We start from the raw sequence: 19,799 nt of genomic DNA on the forward strand, positions 1-19,799 counted from the left end.
TTGCCTTCCAAGGTCAACCAGGTCCCAGGAAATCATGAGGAATCTCTCCTAAGGTCCTGCAGCTCTGTCTCCTTGGTCAGAGAAGCTGTGGAAACCCTGATGTTTGACTCTATTCAACATTCATTCTCCAAAGGGGATAGTCAACATGGAGAAATGGCTTCAGTGCTTCTAAAGTGATATGGTCAGCGAGATCCCAACTCATCTCAACAGATAATACAACTGGTAAACAAACAAACAAAAAACAACCCAATACAAAAAGAACAGGATCCAAAACTAACTGATCCCTGAGTATCATGTCCCTAATTTTGACTACTGCATGATCTTAAAGACCCTCTACACTTTTTGACATTTGTCTTAGTTAAGGTTTTATTGCTATAAAGAGACACCTTGACCAAGACTTATCAAGGAAAACATTTAATTCGATCTTATAAATTAAAAAAAAAACATTTAATTTAAATACAGTTTCGGAGGTTTAGTCCATTATCACCATGGCAGGAAGCATGGCAGCCTGCAGGCAAACATGGTGCTGAAGAAGGAACTGAGAATTCTACATTTTGATCCAAAAAACAGCCAGAAGGAAACTCTTCTATGCAGGCAGCCAGGTCTCATCCATACTGGATAGAGCCTGAGCATAGGAGGAGACCTCAAAGCCCACCTACACAGTGACACACTTCCTCCAACAAGGCCACAACTCCTAATAGTGCCATTTCCTATGAACCACGCATATTCAAATCAACACAGCATCTATACTACAGGAAAGTCCTCTATACTCTGTCAAAAGAGACTTGTAAGCATCAACCCAGCCACAGCACCACTGTCTACAAAGGTACCCTGCTTACAAGATATGCTAGTGGAATGGTGACACAAAACTTGTAGGAATTACCAAGCAATATCTTATTTGACTGACAGTCCACTAGGAAACCCCATGAAAGAGGAGACAGAAAGAGTTTAAGAAACAGAGGGGGGCCCGCGCCCCGGCCCCCTCTGGAGACTCAGGAGGCTAGTGTGACCCCGCGGAACTTGTCAGTCAAACGCCTTCCTCAACCCCCCCCCCCCCCGCGAGGACCTCCCCCGGGCCGCGGTAGCGCGCACGCACGCGCACAGAGTCCCCCCTCACCCGAGCCAGCCACCCTCTCAAGTTGTAGCAGTTGCTTCCCGGGCGTGCTCCGTGGGCGGCCGGTAGGCGCGGGAGGCTGAGCGAGGGCAACGCTCCAAGGATCCAAGGATCCAAGGATCGGGGTGCGGGTGGCCGCCCCGGGCGATGAGGGGCCATCGCTGACAGGAGAACGAGCGCTCGGCGGCGGCTCGGGCGGACAGCGCGGGCGGCAGCTGCTGAAGACCTGTCCGGACTCCGCGCGCTAAGGGGCCGTCAGGCCTGCCCGGCGTCCGCACCCGCGCGCTCGCCCCAGCGGTCCACACTTCGGGCTCGCCTCCGTCCGCCCTCTTCCGGGCGTCAGTAACTTGTGCGGCCCGCGCGCCCCCGCCAGCCCCGGGAGGCGGCAGCGCGGCGCGGGGAGGCGGCAGTGAGGCGCTGTCGGGTGAGGAGCAGCTCGCGGAGCGCGAGGGCGGCACGGCCGGCCCGGGACGCAGGGGCGCAGGCCCGTCGTGCCTGTGCTCCGCCGATTGCCCGGGCCAGCCACCGGGGGAGGCGCCGAGCGCCCGGGTCGCCGAGATGTCGTCGCCGTCGCCGCCCGCACCAGTTGCCTGCGCCACCATCTCGGCCTCGGATAAAGTGGATGGCTTGACCCGGAAATCGGTGCGCAAGGCGCAGAGGCAGAAGCGCTCTCAGGGCTCCTCGCAGTTCCGCAGCCAGGGCAGCCAGGCGGACCTGCACCCCCTGCCCCAGCTCAAAGATGCCACTTCAAATGAACAGCAAGAGCTTTTCTGCCAGAAGCTACAACAGTGCTGTGTACTGTTTGATTTCATGGACTCTGTTTCAGACTTGAAGATCAAAGAAATTAAAAGAGCGACACTGAATGAACTGGTTGAGTATGTTTCAACTAATCGTGGTGTAATTGTTGAATCAGCGTATTCTGATATAGTAAAAATGATCAGTGCTAACATCTTCCGGACACTTCCTCCAAGTGATAATCCAGATTTTGACCCGGAAAAGGATGAGCCCACACTTGAGGCCTTTTGACCTCACTTACAGTTTGGTGTATAAATTCTTCTTAAGATTCTTGGAGAGTGGGCTGGTGAGGTGGCTCAGCGGGTAAGAGCACTGACTGATCTTCCAAAGGTCCTGAGTTCAAGTCCCAGCAACCACATGGTGGCTCAAAACCATCCGTAAAGAGATCTGACTCCCTCTTCTGGAGTGTCTGAAGACAGCTACAGTGTACTTACATATAATTAATAAATAAATAAATAAATAAATAAATAAATCTTAAAAAAAAAAAAGATTCTTGGAGAGTGCTGATTTCCAGCCCAGCATTGCAAAGCGATACATTGATCAGAAGTTGTCCAACTGCTCCTGGAGCTTTTTGATAGTGAAGATCCACGGGAGCGCGACTTCCTGAAGACCGTCCTAAATCAGATTTATGGCAAGTTCCTTGGCCTGAGAGCGTTCATCAGAAAGCAGATTAACAACATTTTCCTCAGGTTTATATATGAAACGGAACATTTCAGTGGTGTGGCTGAGCTCCTTGAAATATTGGGAAGTATCATCAATGGCTTTGCATTGCCAGTGAAAGCAGAGCATAAGCAGTTTCTAATGAAGGTTTTTATTCCTATGCATACTGCAAAAGGATTGGCCTTGTTTTATGCACAGCTGGCGTACTGTGTTGTGCAGTTCCTGGAGAAAGCCACAACGCTGACAGAGCCGGTGATCAGAGGACTGCTGAAATTTCGGCCAAAAACATGCAGTCAGAAAGAGGTGATGTTTTAGGAAAAATTGAAGATGTCTTAGATGTCATTGAACCAACACAATTCAAAAAAATTGAAGAGCTGCTTTTTAAGCAGATATCCAAGTGTGTCTCCAGCTCATTTCCAGGTTGCAGAAAGAGCACTGTAATTCTGGAATAATGAATATATTCTTAGTTTGATTGAAGAGAATATAGATAAAATCCTGCCAATCATGTTTGCCAGCTTGTATAAAATTTCCAAAGAACACTGGAATCAGCCTACTGTAGCACTGGTGTACAATGTGCTGAAAACCCTCATGGAGATGAACGGCAAGCTTTTTGACAACCTTACTAGTTCCTACAAAGCCGAAAGACAGAGAGAGAAGAAGAAAGAACTGGAACGGGAAGAGTTATGGAAAAAGCTAGAAGAGCTGCAGCTGAAGAAGGCTCTAGAGAAACAGAACAATGCTTAAAACATGCACAGTATTCAGAGCAGTACCAGTGCCAAATAAAGATCAGCTCTCCCTGCTGGGCGGTAGTTTTGTACACTTTTTCTTGGGGTGGGGGGGATATAAAAACTTCAGAGCAGACCTCATCTGTATAATATAATTAGGAGGCCAGTTTTTCCTGGCAAGCGTAAAAGCAAAAGAATTATGGACTAAAACATAGCCCTGTGCTGTATCACAGCCAAGTATATTGTAAACTCTGTCTAATCATGGATTGTGTCACTGTCTCTGTTGTGTGAGGTGATGGTGGGAGTGGCAAGCGTATGTTTCGACTTGAGCCCGGTTGTGCTGCACACACAGATGAAGTCGTCCTCTGCATACTTCCTTTATCATGTGTTTTCACCGTGCTGCACACCTTGGTGCTGCACACCTTGAGTACATCTGAGGAAAGAGCCTCATAAGATAAGCGGAGGTGTTGCCCTTCCCTCACATCTCCTAGGGAGGTGTGGGCGGGGGACAAGAGCCCAGCCTCATTAAAGACACTGCCATACTCTGGGTTTTACAACATCTGACATTTCCAGGCTTCTGAAGCACAAAGTATTAAAGTTGGGGGAAAGTAAACCAAAATTCTGATGTTCCCAAATCCCCCCTTCTGCAGCAGCACCCCGGAGCGTGTGCGGAGCAGCACAGGCCACGGGTGGTCCCGAGGCTCACCTCCTTCATTCCTCTCCTCCAAGGCTGGAGGCAGGGCCTTCCCAGTCCTCACCATGCCAGTCCCCAGGCCTGCCTGCCTGCAGGGTGGAGCTCTGGGTCCCTCCCACAGTGTGATGCAGACTGCTAGCTATCACTGCCTGGCTTTATGTAAGGGAACTGCAGCAGGTGTCCTCAGAGTTGACTATGTAGAAGCTTTGTCTGTTTTTACCTGGTCAGGTGTTTTTCACACTTTTTACCAGTAGCATCCCAGCCACTTGCCTTGCAGTTGTATGGAAAACTGTTTTATAATGAGAGATCTTCACTGGAAATTGAGCAGCATTTAATAAAGTCTATGTTTGTATTTTAAAAAAAGAAAGAAAGAAAGAAACAGAGGGGGACTACTGGAGAGATAGCACAGCAGTTAAGAGCACTGACTGCTCTTCCAAAGATCCTGAGTTCAATTCCCAGCAACTACATGGTGGCTCACAACCATCTGTAGTGGAATCCAATGCCCTCTTCTGGTGTGTCTAAAGACAGCTACAGAGTATTCACATACATTAAATAAATAAATAAATAAATAAATAAATAAATAAATAAATAAATAAATAAATAAATAAATCTTTCAAAAGAGAGAAAGAAACAGAGGAGGTAGGGGACATTGAAAAAACAAGACCCTGTAAACTAACAATGTCTGCACACATATGAACTCACAGAAACTGAGGCAGCATGCACAGGGCCTGCAGAAGTCTGTACCAGATTTGGTCCTAGAGCTGAAAAGAAAGTGAACACATGACCCCATTCCTAACCCACTACTAGCAACCTCCAGTTGATAACCACTTTAAAATGAAAGTTTGTTTTTTCCCCAAGGGAATCTCACTGGGGAAACAAACTACTCTTTAAGAGTAATCTGCATGCCCAGGAGTAAATGACCAACAGAAAACAAATTCAAAGGCATCTTTGGAGGTTCCTTGTCTCATAAAGTTGTATTGGAGCCTTTCCATGTTTCTTCTCTAGGTCCTGTTATGCATATATTATGACTTCCAGTTTAGTGTTTTTATGGGATTCCTGAGTATGTGATGTGTGTATATCTACTTCTTGTGCAATGCCTTTTCTTGGTCTCTTTTTTTTTTTTTGGCTTGTTTGTTTTGTCCTATTCTTATCCATTACTCTTGTTTTCGCATTAAAAGAATACAATACAATACAATACAATACAATACAATACAATACAATACAGTACAGTACAGTACAGTACAGTACAGTACAATACAATGCAATGCAGTACAATATTATTACCCTTTAGGCGACTGTTATCTGTTAAAAGACCAAAAGTAATATGGATGGGAAGGGAGATGCGGAGAAACTGGGAGGAGTAGAGGAAGGAGAAATTATAATCAGGATATATTATGTAATAAAGTGTATTTTTAATAAAAGGAGAAAATGATTAGTATACTGTCTAGTTTTTATCGTCAAGTTGACATAGGCTACAGTCACCTTGGATGTATGAATATAAATGAGAATTTGCCTATACAGATTGGCTTGTGGCATATGTGGGGCATTGCCTTTATTGCTGGTTGACATAGGAGGCCCAGGCCCACCATTTGAAGTACTATGACCTGGGGTTTATAAAAGGGTAGCTCAGCAGGCCTGGGAGCAAACCAGCAAGCAGCATTCCTTGGTGGCATCTGCTTCAAACTCCTACCTTAAGGTCTGGCCTTGGCTTCCCTCAGTGATAGACTGGAATCTGTCAGATGAAGTAAACCCTTTCATTTCCAAGATGCAACAGAAACTCAACGAGAGCCTCTCGCCTCTCTTTCTGTCTCTCTGCCTCTGTCTCTGTCTCTGTCTGTCTCTGTCTCTGTCCCTCTCTGTCTCTCTCTCTCTCTCTGTCTGTCTCTCTCTAATGTCTGTCTCTCTCTCTGTCTCTCTCTCTCCCTCTCTCTCATCAATCCAAGGAATCCTAGACATGACAATCAATTTCATATAAACTATTATAGGAACAACCATATCTCCATCTGATTTTTTTTTTCTGGGCAAGAAACTGCTGCTATATACAAGACACCATGATGTTTGGCTTAATTTCAACACTGCAGCTGAAAGGCAATGCCTGGGCCAGAAGACAGGGATTTAAGAAAGGATTTCTGCTTTCTTGATTGCTTTCTTTCCTCAAATGAACATATTTGCAATCTATATATGAGAACATGATTAAAAGGTAGAATAGGACAGGATCATGATTGGGACAACTGGAGTGGCCAACCCACCCCCTCCTCATTGCCCTACTTCAGTTCCTGCCATGAGTCTTACACAAAGTCCCTAGGCCAGCAGTTTGCTGGTGCCCTGCTTCTCAGGATCTCTTGCTTCATTCTCTAAAGCTCACATCTATAAACTGACAACAAACTCCTTTTTGAACTCTTCCTCCTGTGAACAAGAGCTCCTGAAAAGACTGATGGAGCCTGGATATGGTGGCAGACCCCTTTAAACTGAGTATTCGGGAAGCAAAGGCAAGAGGATCTCTGAGTTTGATGCCAGCTCTGTCTATAGAACCAGTTCTAGGAAAGCAGGGTTACACAGAAATCCTGTCTCAAAAAAACCAACACTCCAGCCCCCTCCAAAAAAGGACGATTGCTTACAGAAAGGGGTTGACATATCAGAACTCCAATACTTTGGAGAGATTGGAATGCTACAGGACTAGAGGACGAGAGGCTAACTTGTCTACCAGGGCCAGCTCTAAGACACTGCCCTAGGCAAGGTGCGGGGTCTGCTCTCCCAGATGCTGAAGCCAGCAAGGGGCAGGGCCATTAGCATAGGAAATTTATGAGCATCTGATCAGAAAGACACTGAAGATGAGAGGCATTTGTTACTTTCAACCATTAATGTGGAGGTGTCTGAGAGAATACCTCATGATGATCAATGGCCTTATAGGGAAACTGGAGAAATGTTCCTCTTTCTTGGGTCAAAAGTGTTGACTCAAAACCACATCTCTAACCTTAAAGGAATAAAAGATAGTTTTTCTGAAATTATTTTGGGTGACCATGGCCTAGGAACACAGACTTTACCTCAAATTCATGTTCAAATGTAGAAACAGTTTTATGAAGTATTATAGCTTTATAGAACAAAAAGTCATAAATCAAAGCAAGTTTAAAATACCGTGGAGTTATAGCAGAGGAGTAGGTACATAGAAATTGAGGAATCTTTTTTATAGGCCCAAGATACTATTGAATAACCTGCTTAGTTTTGAGGTTGGTAGAAGCTTGCAGTCTGGTAAATTAATAAATTTTTATCCATTAGTCACAGGGTGTTAGTTCTGACACCACGGCAAGACTAATACTTGCCCAAGATAAGGTATTTAGCTTCTGGACCTACCACATTCCAGTCTTTCCACAGTGCTGAAATTCTAGTCACTCAGTTTCTGCAAATACAGCTGCTTTTTGGAAACTCCTTTGCAGTCCTCTTTGTTAGCCAACCAAAAATTTTTTTTTTTTTTGTTTTTGTTTTTGTTTTTTTGAGACAGGGTTTCTCTGTGCAGTCCTGGCTGTCCTTGACTCACTTTGTAGACCAGGCTGGCCTCAAACTCAGAAATCCGCCTGCCTCTGCCTCCCGAGTGCTGGGATTAAAGGTGTGCGCCACCACGCCCGGCCAAATATTTTTTTTTGAGTGGGGTCACATATTATTTATTAAACATCATATGTTCCCACATAGCTAAGCAACTCATTGCTAGGATCTGATGTAGAGGCTGAGTAGAGCAAGATAGCCTCTTCTAGAAAGAATAGGTGATAAATGTAACCTTTTAAATTATCTGATATTAATACCAATAAAGACAGAAGTGCAAACTGAGGATAAAGCAGGCTCAGCAAGGTAACTTTCTTTTCTTAATTACATACAAAGTATCTATTTACAAGCCTCATCCTACAGCTAAACTGCTAGCTCTTTGGAAGTGTCTATCTGTGTCTTTCTACGGAGCTCGGAGCTCATCTACCTTTCCCTTGAGCTCCTCCAAACCCAAAAGGGCTCCTCAGTTCTCTTTGTTAGAATAGTGCTTGACCTGTGTCCTGCCAGCTGCTTTTCTGTTGCTCTTTTCTGAGAGAGAGAGAGAGAGAGAGAGAGAGAGACACTATGAAAGGTCCAATTGCATATAAAAGAAGTCTCTACCTCCTCCCCTACACCCTTGGATGGGGAGGCTCCAGCCAAGTCAGTAGTTGCTAAATCATTTCAAGTTTATGGTGGGTTAGCTCTAGAGCACCCAGCTGACTTTGTCTGGGGTCACACATCAAGAAACACAAGCCTTCTCCCAAGCAACTTGCCTTAACATGGACAGGGACTTTCCCTGCATTAGCATTCTTATCTATGGAGGCTTTTAGAGGCACGCCTAAACTGCATCTCTTCAGAACACACCTAACAGCAACTGCATAATGCTATACCTATTTAAGCTTTGACATTTTTCTAATAATTAGCATTTCTACATACAATAATCAAATATCCTGTAACAGGTAAAGGCCACTAAGAAACAAAATCCTGGATGATGTTAAACCATCTGCTCATGATGGAGATCTGAATGATTTTCTTATGCTCTTTATCTGACATAGCACATGAACTGGGATGACTATATCTACAATCAAATAATTAAAGACACAATTTGACCTAATGGAGTGAAGCTAACAAATGAAGGAAAGATGTATTTAAAATAACCAAAATGTACATATTTACCTAGATTGACTATATTTCCCTGTGTTTATAGTTATTTGTACTGTATGAGCTATCTTACTCATATTTAAGTGGCTGGAAATGACACCTCCAATCACTTTAGCATTGTCTTCCCTTTTTATTTGTAAAATACAAACATTCTTTAATGATTTTTAAAAAGGCTGGATAATTGCACTATAGAACTTTTTAGATAATAGTTAAAATTAGAAACATCAATACTTAATGTATAAATCAACATAGGTGTTGTTATTTAAGATTGCTATCTTTTGTATAATTCTAAACCTTTGGTTATCTACAGCTAGAGTAAAGAGAATTCAAGTTATATTTAAAAACTAGATTTTAAAATTTTATCCAAACTATACTGTGTAATGAGTGTATATAGGACAGTAAAAACCTTGGATCTCTTAAATGTTAGTTTTGGAATAATGTATGGGCTTAGGGTAAGCTAGCAGTCATAACTACAAGGCATGATTAAATGAAAGGACATTATATATTCACTTGTGACTTCTCTAAGACCAAGATTATTTTATCACTTAAAGATATGTTGGTGGAACAACTAAATATCATAAAAAATTAAATCTAAAAACTTAAATCTAAGAATATAAACATTGAGAGAAACATTTGGTTCTTGGGGGTACTCAATTGTCAGCTAAGAGGAGTACCATCCAGCTACTTAAAGTCCACATGCCTGTGTTCTCAGACGATGAGAGAAAGCTCACTGTCTTCTAGGAAATGGGTTAAAATTATCTGGATACACTCCAGTTCTTTTAATAAGAATGAAATCTTCTGTGTGATTTTATTTTTCTTTTAAGTAATGAAATCCTGTCCAACCTGCCTCCCTGCCCTGCCCCCCATCCCACTTCCCCCTCCCTCCCTCCCTTTGAGAAAGACTCTGTAGGTAATTTTGAATTTTAGTAACCAAAGTTAAAAGTCTTTTACAATATTAGTTTACATTATTAGTTTATTTAATAGACCAAGTCTTATAAACAACTTTAAATATTTGTCCATTAAAACAAGTTTTACAAATTTAATTCACGAGGAGTTTTCTAAGTAGTGTTGACATAAAACTACAGCTGTAAAATGGCTCAGTGGTTAAGAGCACTGGCTGCTCTTCCAAAGGTTCTGAGTTCAATTCCTAGCAACCACATGGTGGCTCACAGCCATTTGTAATAGGATCTGATGCCTTCTTCTGTGTGTCTGAAGACAGCTACAGTGTACTCATATACATAAAATAATTTAAAAAAAACCCTACAGCTCTTATCTTAAAAGGAATAAGTAATAATTTATTTGGATCCATTTGAGTGGCTATGTCTCCAGAGAACAGATCTGTGTTATTACAAACTGTTCCAATGTAAAAGTAGTTTCATGACATTTTTATAGTTTTACAAGACAAAGAAAGTCATACATTAAAGCAAGTTTAAAACACATTAGTGGGTTCAAAGAGGCAGGTACAAGGAGATGGGGGAGCTTAATCTACAGGCCAAGATGCTATCTGATATCACGCTTACTTCTGGGGTTGGTGGGAGCTAATGATATACTAAGTCAATAATTTTAAACGGTCTTATTTATTATCAAAAGATGTCAGAGTCTGAATAGGGCAACAGAAGGCTCTTCCGGAAGGCTAAAACTATCTCAGATAAATAGCCTGTAAAACTGTAAGATTCCAGTCTCTCCACAGTATTGAAATTTCAATTGGAACATCAGTCTCTCTGCAAATCCAGACTTTTTCAGGAATTTGTCATTCATAGCCAGACACAGATTTTTTTTCAGAAACTGTCATTTACGGTATGTATCATTCTCTAAACAGATCTTGTTGTTGTTGTTAAAGCAGTGACCCTCCAAAAAGGAAAAGGCTTTGTCCAATGAGCAGAAAAAAACCCTAAAACTTAATCATAGGTTTTTAAAATCCATATACGAAAACATAAAATGCAGATAACAATTTTAATAAGGTCATTTTAAAATGAAAGTTCAGGGGGCTTTTTCTAAACCACACACACACACACACACACACACACACACACACACACATATCATACCTTGAATATGTAACAATTATAAACACAGGTAAATTATATTTGTAGTTTTTGTTTTCTTAAATAAATCTAAATTAATTACTTGTTAAATGTTTCAATTATTATGACTAGTACCTTGAAATACTTTTTATTAGAAAAAGTATTTGCTTTTATTAGTGTTTATAAAGCATTCAAAGTAGGATAAAGTTTATCATTTATGACTATCATTTTCACTTTTAACCTAAAAACAGGAGAAAAAATTTAAAATATATCATTGTGGGGTTAATTAGGCTACTTAATATTAAGCTTATTTAAACTCTAAAGATGTATTAGTAAGCCTCCAAGTAGGTTTTTGAAATGACAATTAGAAAAATACTTAAGAGTTGGCACCTATATTGGCCTTGTTAAAATCAGGGTCTTAAAAAACTGTTAGGTAGGGCTGATGAGATGGCTCAGTGGGTAAGAGCACCTGACTGCTCTTCTGAAGGTCCAGAGTTCAAATCCCAGCAACCACATGGTGGCTCACAACCATCTGTAACAAGATCTGACTCCCTCTCCTGGTGTGTCTAAAGACAGCTACAGTGTACTTACACGTATAATAAATAAATAAAATTTTAAAAAACTGTTAGGTAAAAAATATTCTTAGAATAATTTAATGTTTGTATTCACATACATTTTCACACACATCTGAAACATATACAAAAGCACAGACATAAATTGTCTTCTTGACCTTTGGAGTACAGTTCAGTATTTCAAGGAAGTGCAATTGTTCATAGGAAGAACATATCCTGCAGCAGGAGCAACCACCTCTTAAAGTTCATATATGTCTCAAGCAATTTGGGCCTTGTGGTAGAACCAGAACTAAAATAAGGATCAAGGAGATAGCATCTAGACCAGAACTATGTGAGTATGTATATCTTGTCCCTAAAAGCAGATTTAAAATTCTAACTCAAAAACTCAAGTTAATTGTTCCCCAAAGAGATTTAGAGCCATTAGTTGTCTCTATTTTAGCTATGTGGTTGCATTAGTTAAATAGACTTTTTGTCATTTACCTTTATTTTGTTCCTTTAAATTTCAGTTTTTTATGAGCCAAAATAAATCTGGGTCAAGTTTACAACTTTAGTTTACATGAGCACTTACTTATAAGCCAATTTGGTACTAAGTATATTATGAAAAATAAATAAACACTGCTTTGTTTAGCAAGTATAGTAAGACAGTTTGGAGGAGTAAATGTTTCTCCAGTTTTCCCAAATACTTGCAAGTTAGTAATTATTACACATAAAACTGGCTAGAATACCAGAATGTGGTTTATCTTTAAACATTTCCTTCGTTTTGAACACCTTCTGTGATGGTTATTCTTGGTTATCAACCTGTCTTCATCTGGAATTAACTGTAACTCAGAAATGTCTAGATACAATTGAGAGGGAGTTTTGCTTTGTTTTGTTTTGTTTTGTTTTGTTTTGTTTTGCTTAATTGGATCATTTGAAGTGAGAAGGTCAAATCTTCGAGGTGGAAAGACCCACCTTTAATTTAGACCACACCTTCTGTTGACAGCCTGTATAAAGGACATAGAAGAAGGAAGCTCTCTCTCTCTCTCTCTCTCTCTCTCTCTCTCTCTCTCTCTCTCTCTCTCTCTGTATGTATGTCCCTTCCTAGCAAATCCACTCCTTCATTGGCATTAGAGCCCACTTCTTCAGGATTATGGTATATACTGAGGACCAGCTGAGATATCCAGTCTCATGGACTTGAGCAACTACTGAATTCTTAGACCTTCAGTATACAGACATACACATAGAGCCATTGTTGGGCTAGATGGACTATAGCCTGTCAGTCCTTCTAATAAATCATGTGTGTGTGTGTGTCAGAGAGAGTCATTCTATAAATTGTTACTCTAGGAAATGCAGAATAATATAACAATATTCCTTCTTAAATGCTCCCCACACATACACACACTTTTTTTTTTCTTTTCTCCTGAAAAATCGCCTGGAGATGCTAGGAAGGAAACTTGTTTAGAATCAGTTTCATGTGCTACTTTTGGGATTGACTTTCTCAGCTTTTACCCTGAGACTGTCTTCTACATGTTTGTACATATATAAGGATGCTCCAGAAACTGGGTGAGCCAATAAACTTCATCCTGTGAATGTTAACTTTAGCAGCTGCGTCTCCAGAGACTGACTGACTAGAATTTTAGTACTGAGGGAAGATTGGAATGTTCCTGTCCCAAAGGGTAATTAGCTTATGTTGAGCTAGTTCTAGCTTCCAAAACAAACACCCTTTGTCTACCTCTGTGTCTGAATTAATGCCCTGTGACTAAGAGATAAAAACATTTTAGAGTTTATTAATTCAGCAAACCACTAGCACCTATCAATCCCAAAGCTAAGGAGTGTCACCAAACAGCATCTAAGGCTAATAGACAATGTATTTTAAACATGTCCTGATTAACCTAATTCTGTGTTCCTGAGCTGTGTTTTCTTAGTTAGGGTTTCCATTGCTGTAAAGAGACACTATGACTAAAGCCACTCTTATAAGGACAAACATTTGATTGGGGGTAGCTTACAGTTTCAGAGGTTCAGTCTATTATCAACACAGCAGGTAGCACGGCAGAATCCAGGCAGACAAGGTGCTGGAGAAGGAGCAGAGAGTTCTGCATCTTGACCTGACTGCATCCAGGAGAGACTGTCGCCCAGGCAGCTAGAAGGAGGGTCTCATTGTCCACCCCCACAGTGACACACTTCCTCCAACAAAGCCATACCTCCTAATAGTGCCACTCCCTAGGACAAGCATATTCAAACCACCACAGTTGTTACGTTTCATACTGCGGTATGATTGTGGTGGCGGTGATGGGACAGTTAGTGAGCCTAGACAAGGTATCCCTCTGAGGAATCACACCATCCAACAGGCCTAGTATAAAGAAGATTTGTTAGGGGCAGGGGGAGGGCTGGAAAGGGGCAGAAAAAGGAGGGGAGAAAGATAAAAAGAGAAGGAGAGGAGGAAGAGGCCAGCCGGGAACATGTGGGGACAAGAAAGAGAGAGTGAAGGAGAGAGAGTGTGGGGTAGCAGTCTTCTTATAAGCTGAGGCACCTGGCTTGTACCCAGAAGCAGGTGATGATGTAAGCTGTTGCTAGGTCACTGTTGCTAGGCTCCCAGGAAGAGCCTATTGGAATTGTCTGTAAGTCAATAACGGTCACTCATACCTGCTCCAGAAGAAACTATCTCTTATTCCCTTTAAGATTAGAGCTGTGGTTTTTGCATTGACAATTAGGGATCCCAATCTGGGGTTCTGAGAATGATCTTTCTTTTGGAGGAATCACACGAATGGAAGCTAGGTTCCAGCAAGGACCCATTCTTGGAGTCCAGACAGCCTGATGTTACCTTCTCCGCTGATATTGGTAAGTACTTCCCGGGCCTCCAGACATCCGTTGGTTTCGTTGGCTATCCATTTTGGAGTTTCTGAGCTGGTTAAGTAGGATCCCCTTTAGATCTGCTCTCTAAGCATGGGGTTTAATGGATCTAGTTTGTTTATTTGCTTTGAAATGTTTGCTCTATAAAAACTGTTCTAGAAATTTAGTTTGGCTTGTTTGCTTGCTTGCTTGTTTTTGAATCTCCAGAGACATTTTAGATTCTGGCTGTTTAAGTCATTTTTCAGGTTTTGTTTGCTTTTGGAACTTTAAAGACGATTTGGTTTTTAAAAAGTTTGTCTTAGTTTTCTTTGTCTTTGACATTCATTGATTTATTGTTTTTGGCCTTTGTCTCCTGACTCTCCTCTTCAAATGCATAGGGATGTGTTTGGAGATGAAACTGCTGTCTGGTACTCCAGTGGCTTATGCATGATAGTTGCTGACTAACTTGCAAGTATTTGAACAAATGGAAAGATCTAAAGACAACGTAAACATTTGCTACCTCCAAACTGGTATATCTCCTGTGCTTAACAATGCCCTAGGGCATTGGTTCTCAACCTGGGGGTCACAACACCTTTGGGTCCCACATCAGGTGTTCTGCATATCCAATATTTACATTATGAATTAAAATAAAAGCAGAATTACAGCTATAAAGTAGCAATGACATAATTTTATGGCTAGGGGTCTGTCTTAGTCAAGATTTCTATTACTGTACAAACATCATGACCAAGAAGCAAGTTGGGGAGGAAAGGGTTTATTCGGCTTACACTTCCATACTGCTGTTCATCACCAAGGAAGTCAGGTCTGAAAATCAAGCAGGTTAGGAAGCAGGAGCTGATGCAGAGGCCATGGAGGGGTGTTACTTACTGGCTTACTTCCCCTGGCTTGCTCAGCCTGCTCTCTTATAGAATCCAAGACTACCAGCTCAGAGATGGTACCACCCACAAGGGGCTTTTCCCCCTTAATCACTAATTGAGAAAATGCCCCACAGCTGGATCTCATGGAGGCATTTCCCCAACTGAAACTCCTTTCTTTGTGATAACTCCAGCCTGTGTCAAGTTGACACAAAACTGGCTAGTACAGGGTCACCACATGTGGAACTGTATTAAAAGGTCACAGTATTAGGAAGGTTGAGATCCACTGCCCAAAGGATTAAAAATTTTAAAGATAAAATAAGAAACATTCTTTAATTAAAATGTGAAACTGGGTGGGCTGTCTTGTCTAGCCTCAATAGGAGAAGACACACCTAGTCCTCCTGCAATTTGATCTGCCAAGGGAGTTGATATCCACAGGAGGCCTCCCCTTCACTGAGGAGAAAGGGAGAGGGTACTGGGGAGAAGGGAGGTGAGGCAGAGGGACTGGGAGAGAAGAGGGAGAGAAAGCTATGATTGGGATGTAAAGTAAATATTAATTAATGAAAAATGTAAGTGAACCATAAAAAAACTAATAAAATTGGTAATTCATTACAATAAAGAACTCTTTTAAAACTCCATGTGGATTAAGTTATATGCTAAAATAAAAATAATATCTAAAAATGTTTAGTTTATACCAAAACTAAGGACAGAATCTACAATACATCCTCACTCTCTACACTTTCTTTCTTTCTTTTTTTTTTTTTAAAGATTTATTTATTACATGTAAGTACACTGTAGCTATCTTCTGACACACCAGAAGAGGGCGTCAGATCTCGTTACAGATGGTTGTGAGCCACCATGTGGTTGCTGGGATTTGAACTCTGGACCTTCAGAAGAGCAATCGGGTGCTCTTACCCACTGAGCCATCTCACCAGCCCCTCTTTCTTTCTTTCTTTCTTTCTTTCTTTCTTTCTTTCTTTCTTTCTTTCTTTCTTTCTTCCTTCCTTCCTTCCTTCCTTCCTTCCTTCCTTCCTTCCTTCCTTCCTTTTCCTCTCTCTCTTATCCCTTTCTATTCTGACCCCTCCATGTAACTGGTGTGGCAGATACAAGGACATTATAAAGAAACTGTCTGTCAATATGATAATTAGACTGTTGAAAGAATAAAAACTTGCTAAGGATAAGGGAGTTTCCTGTGACTCTCATCTTCAGGGAAGGAAAGAGCAGCAACCAGAGAGTAAACTTGTCTCCCAGAAAGAGACTTCACACAATTCTAATATCTTGTCAGGCCACATTGCAGGATGAGACAAAAACCTAGACAAGGAAGAGTCACAGATGGAAGTGACTAGAACTGCTTAGCTGTGGAAATCCTTAGAGATGCGGATGCTTGCAGTCAACCATCGAACTGACCACAGGGACCCCAATGGAGGAGTTAGGGGAAGGGCTGAAGGAGCTGAAGGGGCTTTATCTGACATCAATGTGAGGGGAGGCCCTTGGTCCTGTGATGGCTTGATGCCCTAGTGTAGACGAATGCTAGGGTGGTGAGGTGGGATGGGGGGCACCCTCATAGGAGAAGGGTTGGGGTGGGGATAGGGGAGTTTCAGCAGGGAAACCAGGAAAGGGGATAACATTTGAAATGTAAACAAATAAAATATCCAATAAAAAAAAAAGAAAAAAGAAAAGTCTTTTCTAAGCATGTCATAGATAAAGGTGGAACACTCCATGGGAAATTAGGGACAATTTGAAAACCTTGGAGAAATGCCCTATAACATTCATAGCAAAAGTGTCTATATATATATATATATATATATATATATATATATATATATATATATATATATATATAAATCAATAGGGAAAAATCGATATAAAGAAAACCCAGTAGAAGGTACTATGCTAAAGATAAAATAAACAATACATTTCCACTTATCATTACCAGTAACACAGGGAATAAAACTGAAATATTAAGAATAAAATATCCGTTTTCTATGTAAAAAAAATATAGAGGTTGTAAAATTTAATTTAATCCAAAACCCTAAGATAAGGTAAATGCTTGATTTTTTGCATCCATATTCTTAAATATTAATTTGTTCTTAGTAATATTTACCAAAAACAAAAGAACTTTAAAAACTGTTATTTTATCCTTTTACTAAATGGTCATTTAAAACCTGTTTCTCAAGTTAGCTTTTCTTATCCAAATTATACAAAAGTCATCAGTCTAAAAGTCTAATAGCAATATTCACAATGTTTTATAACTTAAGTAGTGATGTTCCTTGATTTAATTAGTATCTAAGCTGTCCTGTAATACAATTAGCTAAGATTAAAAAGTTAAACAATTTGTATCTTACTAATAAGAAAGGGGGAAGGATAATGCTACACTGACTTCTCCCAAAGTCCTTTTCTAACCATTTAAATATGTTAGTTCATATATTACAAATAATTATATATACAGGGGAAATACAAAGTCAATCTGGTTACAAAGTTTGGTTTTAGACATGTTTCCTTTTTGACCTTCACTCCATTTTATCAAACTGTGTTGTTGATTTCTTAATTTAGGTATAGTCATCTTAGCTCACATGTTATGTCAGGTACAGAGAGTATAAAAAATAATTCAAGTGCGGATCCTGAAAGAATGGATTGATATGATCCAGGATTTTGTTTCTTAATGGCCTTTACCAGCTATTCTCTCTCCTGAAGATGCTGTCCTGCCCACTATTCAGCCTCATCTACATCAGGTCCTATGAGTGAGCTTCCTAGTTTTGAGGGAACTTATGATATTTAATAAATAACATGTGGCATCGCTCCTGACCAAAATGTGATGCTTTGTAGACAAGGGAATTGTGAATGACAACTCCTGAGAGGAGGCTGTGTCTGAGCAGACCGATTAGATCTGCAATACCATGGAGAGAGTGGAACGGTGCAGGCTAATTACCTTGTCTTGGGCTAGTTTTAGCGAGCCCTCCTCCCAGTAGCCATACCTTACCTACCTCTGTGTCAGAACTAACATTCTGTGACTAATAGATAAAAACCTTTTGAAATTTACTGACTTAGCAGACTGCTAGCTTCTACCAACCCCAAAGCTACAAATGTCATCCAACTAAATTTGCCTTGATTTTGACTTTCTTTGTTCTGTAAAACTGTGAAATTGCTTCCACATTGGGACATAGAGTTGGGTAACTTCAATCTGTGTTCCTGGACTATGGTCACTTGAAATGGCTTCAGAATAAACTGTCCTCTTATTTCCTTTAAGATGAGAGCTGTGGTGTTTTTGCTTGACCATTTTCTCATTATCTGTGAATTTCATTTTTTGAATTGAAGAGATAAGAACTCAGGGGCCACTGACTTAGTGTAAGTTTTGTGTGACCATGGGTGTCTGAGACCTTAAATCCTGAATTAAAGTCCATCTGAGGAAAGCTTGCTTCTATCAAACTCAAAGTGTATCTATCCACTTTTCTGAATCAGCAGCAAGCCTCAGCCTTTTCCTACCTTAACATGAGATCCTGGAGGAGATTCCATTTCCTTGATAACCATTTCTTCAATAGTCTGGTATTGAAGATACCTAGAATAGGACATGTGTTTCTCTGTAGAAGATCTTTGCTTCTTCCAGGACTGCCACACTGCTGCATGCTCCCAGACAAAAAAAACTCACTCTTTCCTTCTTTCTTTCCTTCACACTAGCAATGGAGGAGGGTCTTCTTTCTTGACATCCTCTCCAACATGTGTTGTTAACTTAAGTTTTGATCTTAGTCATTCTGATTGGTATAAGGTAGAATCTTAGGGTCATTTTGATTTTCATTTCTCTGATCACTAAGGACTTTGAAAATTTCCTTAGGTGCTTCTCAGCCATTCGAGATTCCTCAGTTGTGAAAACTCTGTTTAGTTCTATACCCCAATTTTTGATTGGGTTGTTTGTTTGTTTGGTGATTAACTTCTTGAGGTATTTATATGCTTTGAATCTTAGCTCTTTATTGGATGTAGGGTTAGTGAAAAAAAAATTCCCAATCTGTAGTTGGCCTATTTGTCTTACTGACTATTCCCTTTGCCTTACAGAAGTTTTCCAGTTTTATGAGGTCCCTTTTATCAATTCTTGATATTAGAGCTTGAGCTATTGGACTTCTGTTTAGGAAATTTACCCCTGTGTCAATAAATTCAAGGATATTTCCCACATTCTTATCTATTATTTTCAATGTATCTGGTTTTATGCTGTGGTCTTGATAAACTTGGACTTGAGCTTTATGCAAGGTGAAAAATATTGGTCTATTTTTATTCTTCTACATACAGACAGCCAGTTAGACCAGCACTATTTATTGAAGATGCTTTCCTTTTTCCATTGTAATTTTTGGCATCTTTGTCAAAGATCAAGTATCCATAAGTGTGTGGTTTTATTTCTGGGTCTTCACTTCTATTCCATTGATCAACATGCCTGTCTCTGTAACAATGTCATGCAGTTTTTTTTTTGTTTTTTGTTTTCACTATTGCTCTGTAGTAAAGCTTGATGTCAGGGATGGTGATTGCTCAAGCTGTCTCACCCAAGAGAAATAGAAGGCAGGAAATAGTCAAACTCAGGGCAGAAATCAACCAAAGAGAAACAAAGAAAACAATGCAAAGAATCAGAAAACCAAAAGCTGGTACTTTGAGAGAATCAACAAGATTGATAAATCCCTAGCCAAACTATCTAAACAGGCCCATACTGCACAAGGAAATAGAAGAAGTTACTAAAATCCTCCCACCCAAGAGGCAGTATCCAAATTACCAAAATCAGAAATGAAAAGGGAAGCCGGGCGTGGTGGCACAAGCCTTTAATCCCAGCACTCGGGAGGCAGAGGCAGGTGGATCTCTGAGTTCGAGGCCAGCCTGGTCT

At 40.6% G+C, this 19,799-nt stretch overlaps 1 long non-coding RNA gene and 2 pseudogenes across 4 annotated transcripts in view; 2 read left to right on the forward strand and 1 right to left on the reverse strand.

Annotated features, from left to right (window-relative positions):
* Gm13165 overlaps positions 1-1,722 on the reverse strand; it is a 72,471-nt gene extending 70,749 nt beyond the window's left edge. For all 4 annotated transcript variants that reach the window (XR_003955308.1, XR_003955306.1, XR_003955305.1 and 1 more), the window contains exon 1: positions 1,118-1,722. This is a non-coding gene — a long non-coding RNA (predicted gene 13165). The remainder of the gene's footprint in view (positions 1-1,117) is intronic.
* Vmn2r-ps17 (vomeronasal 2, receptor, pseudogene 17) overlaps positions 1-19,799 on the forward strand; it is a 140,140-nt pseudogene that overhangs the window by 113,595 nt on the left and 6,746 nt on the right.
* Positions 1,473-3,549, forward strand: Gm13169 (predicted gene 13169; annotated as a pseudogene).

The sequence above is a fragment of the Mus musculus genome, chromosome 4 (genome assembly GCF_000001635.26).
Source record: "Mus musculus strain C57BL/6J chromosome 4, GRCm38.p6 C57BL/6J".
In the NCBI taxonomy this organism is placed as follows: Eukaryota; Metazoa; Chordata; class Mammalia; order Rodentia; family Muridae; genus Mus; species Mus musculus.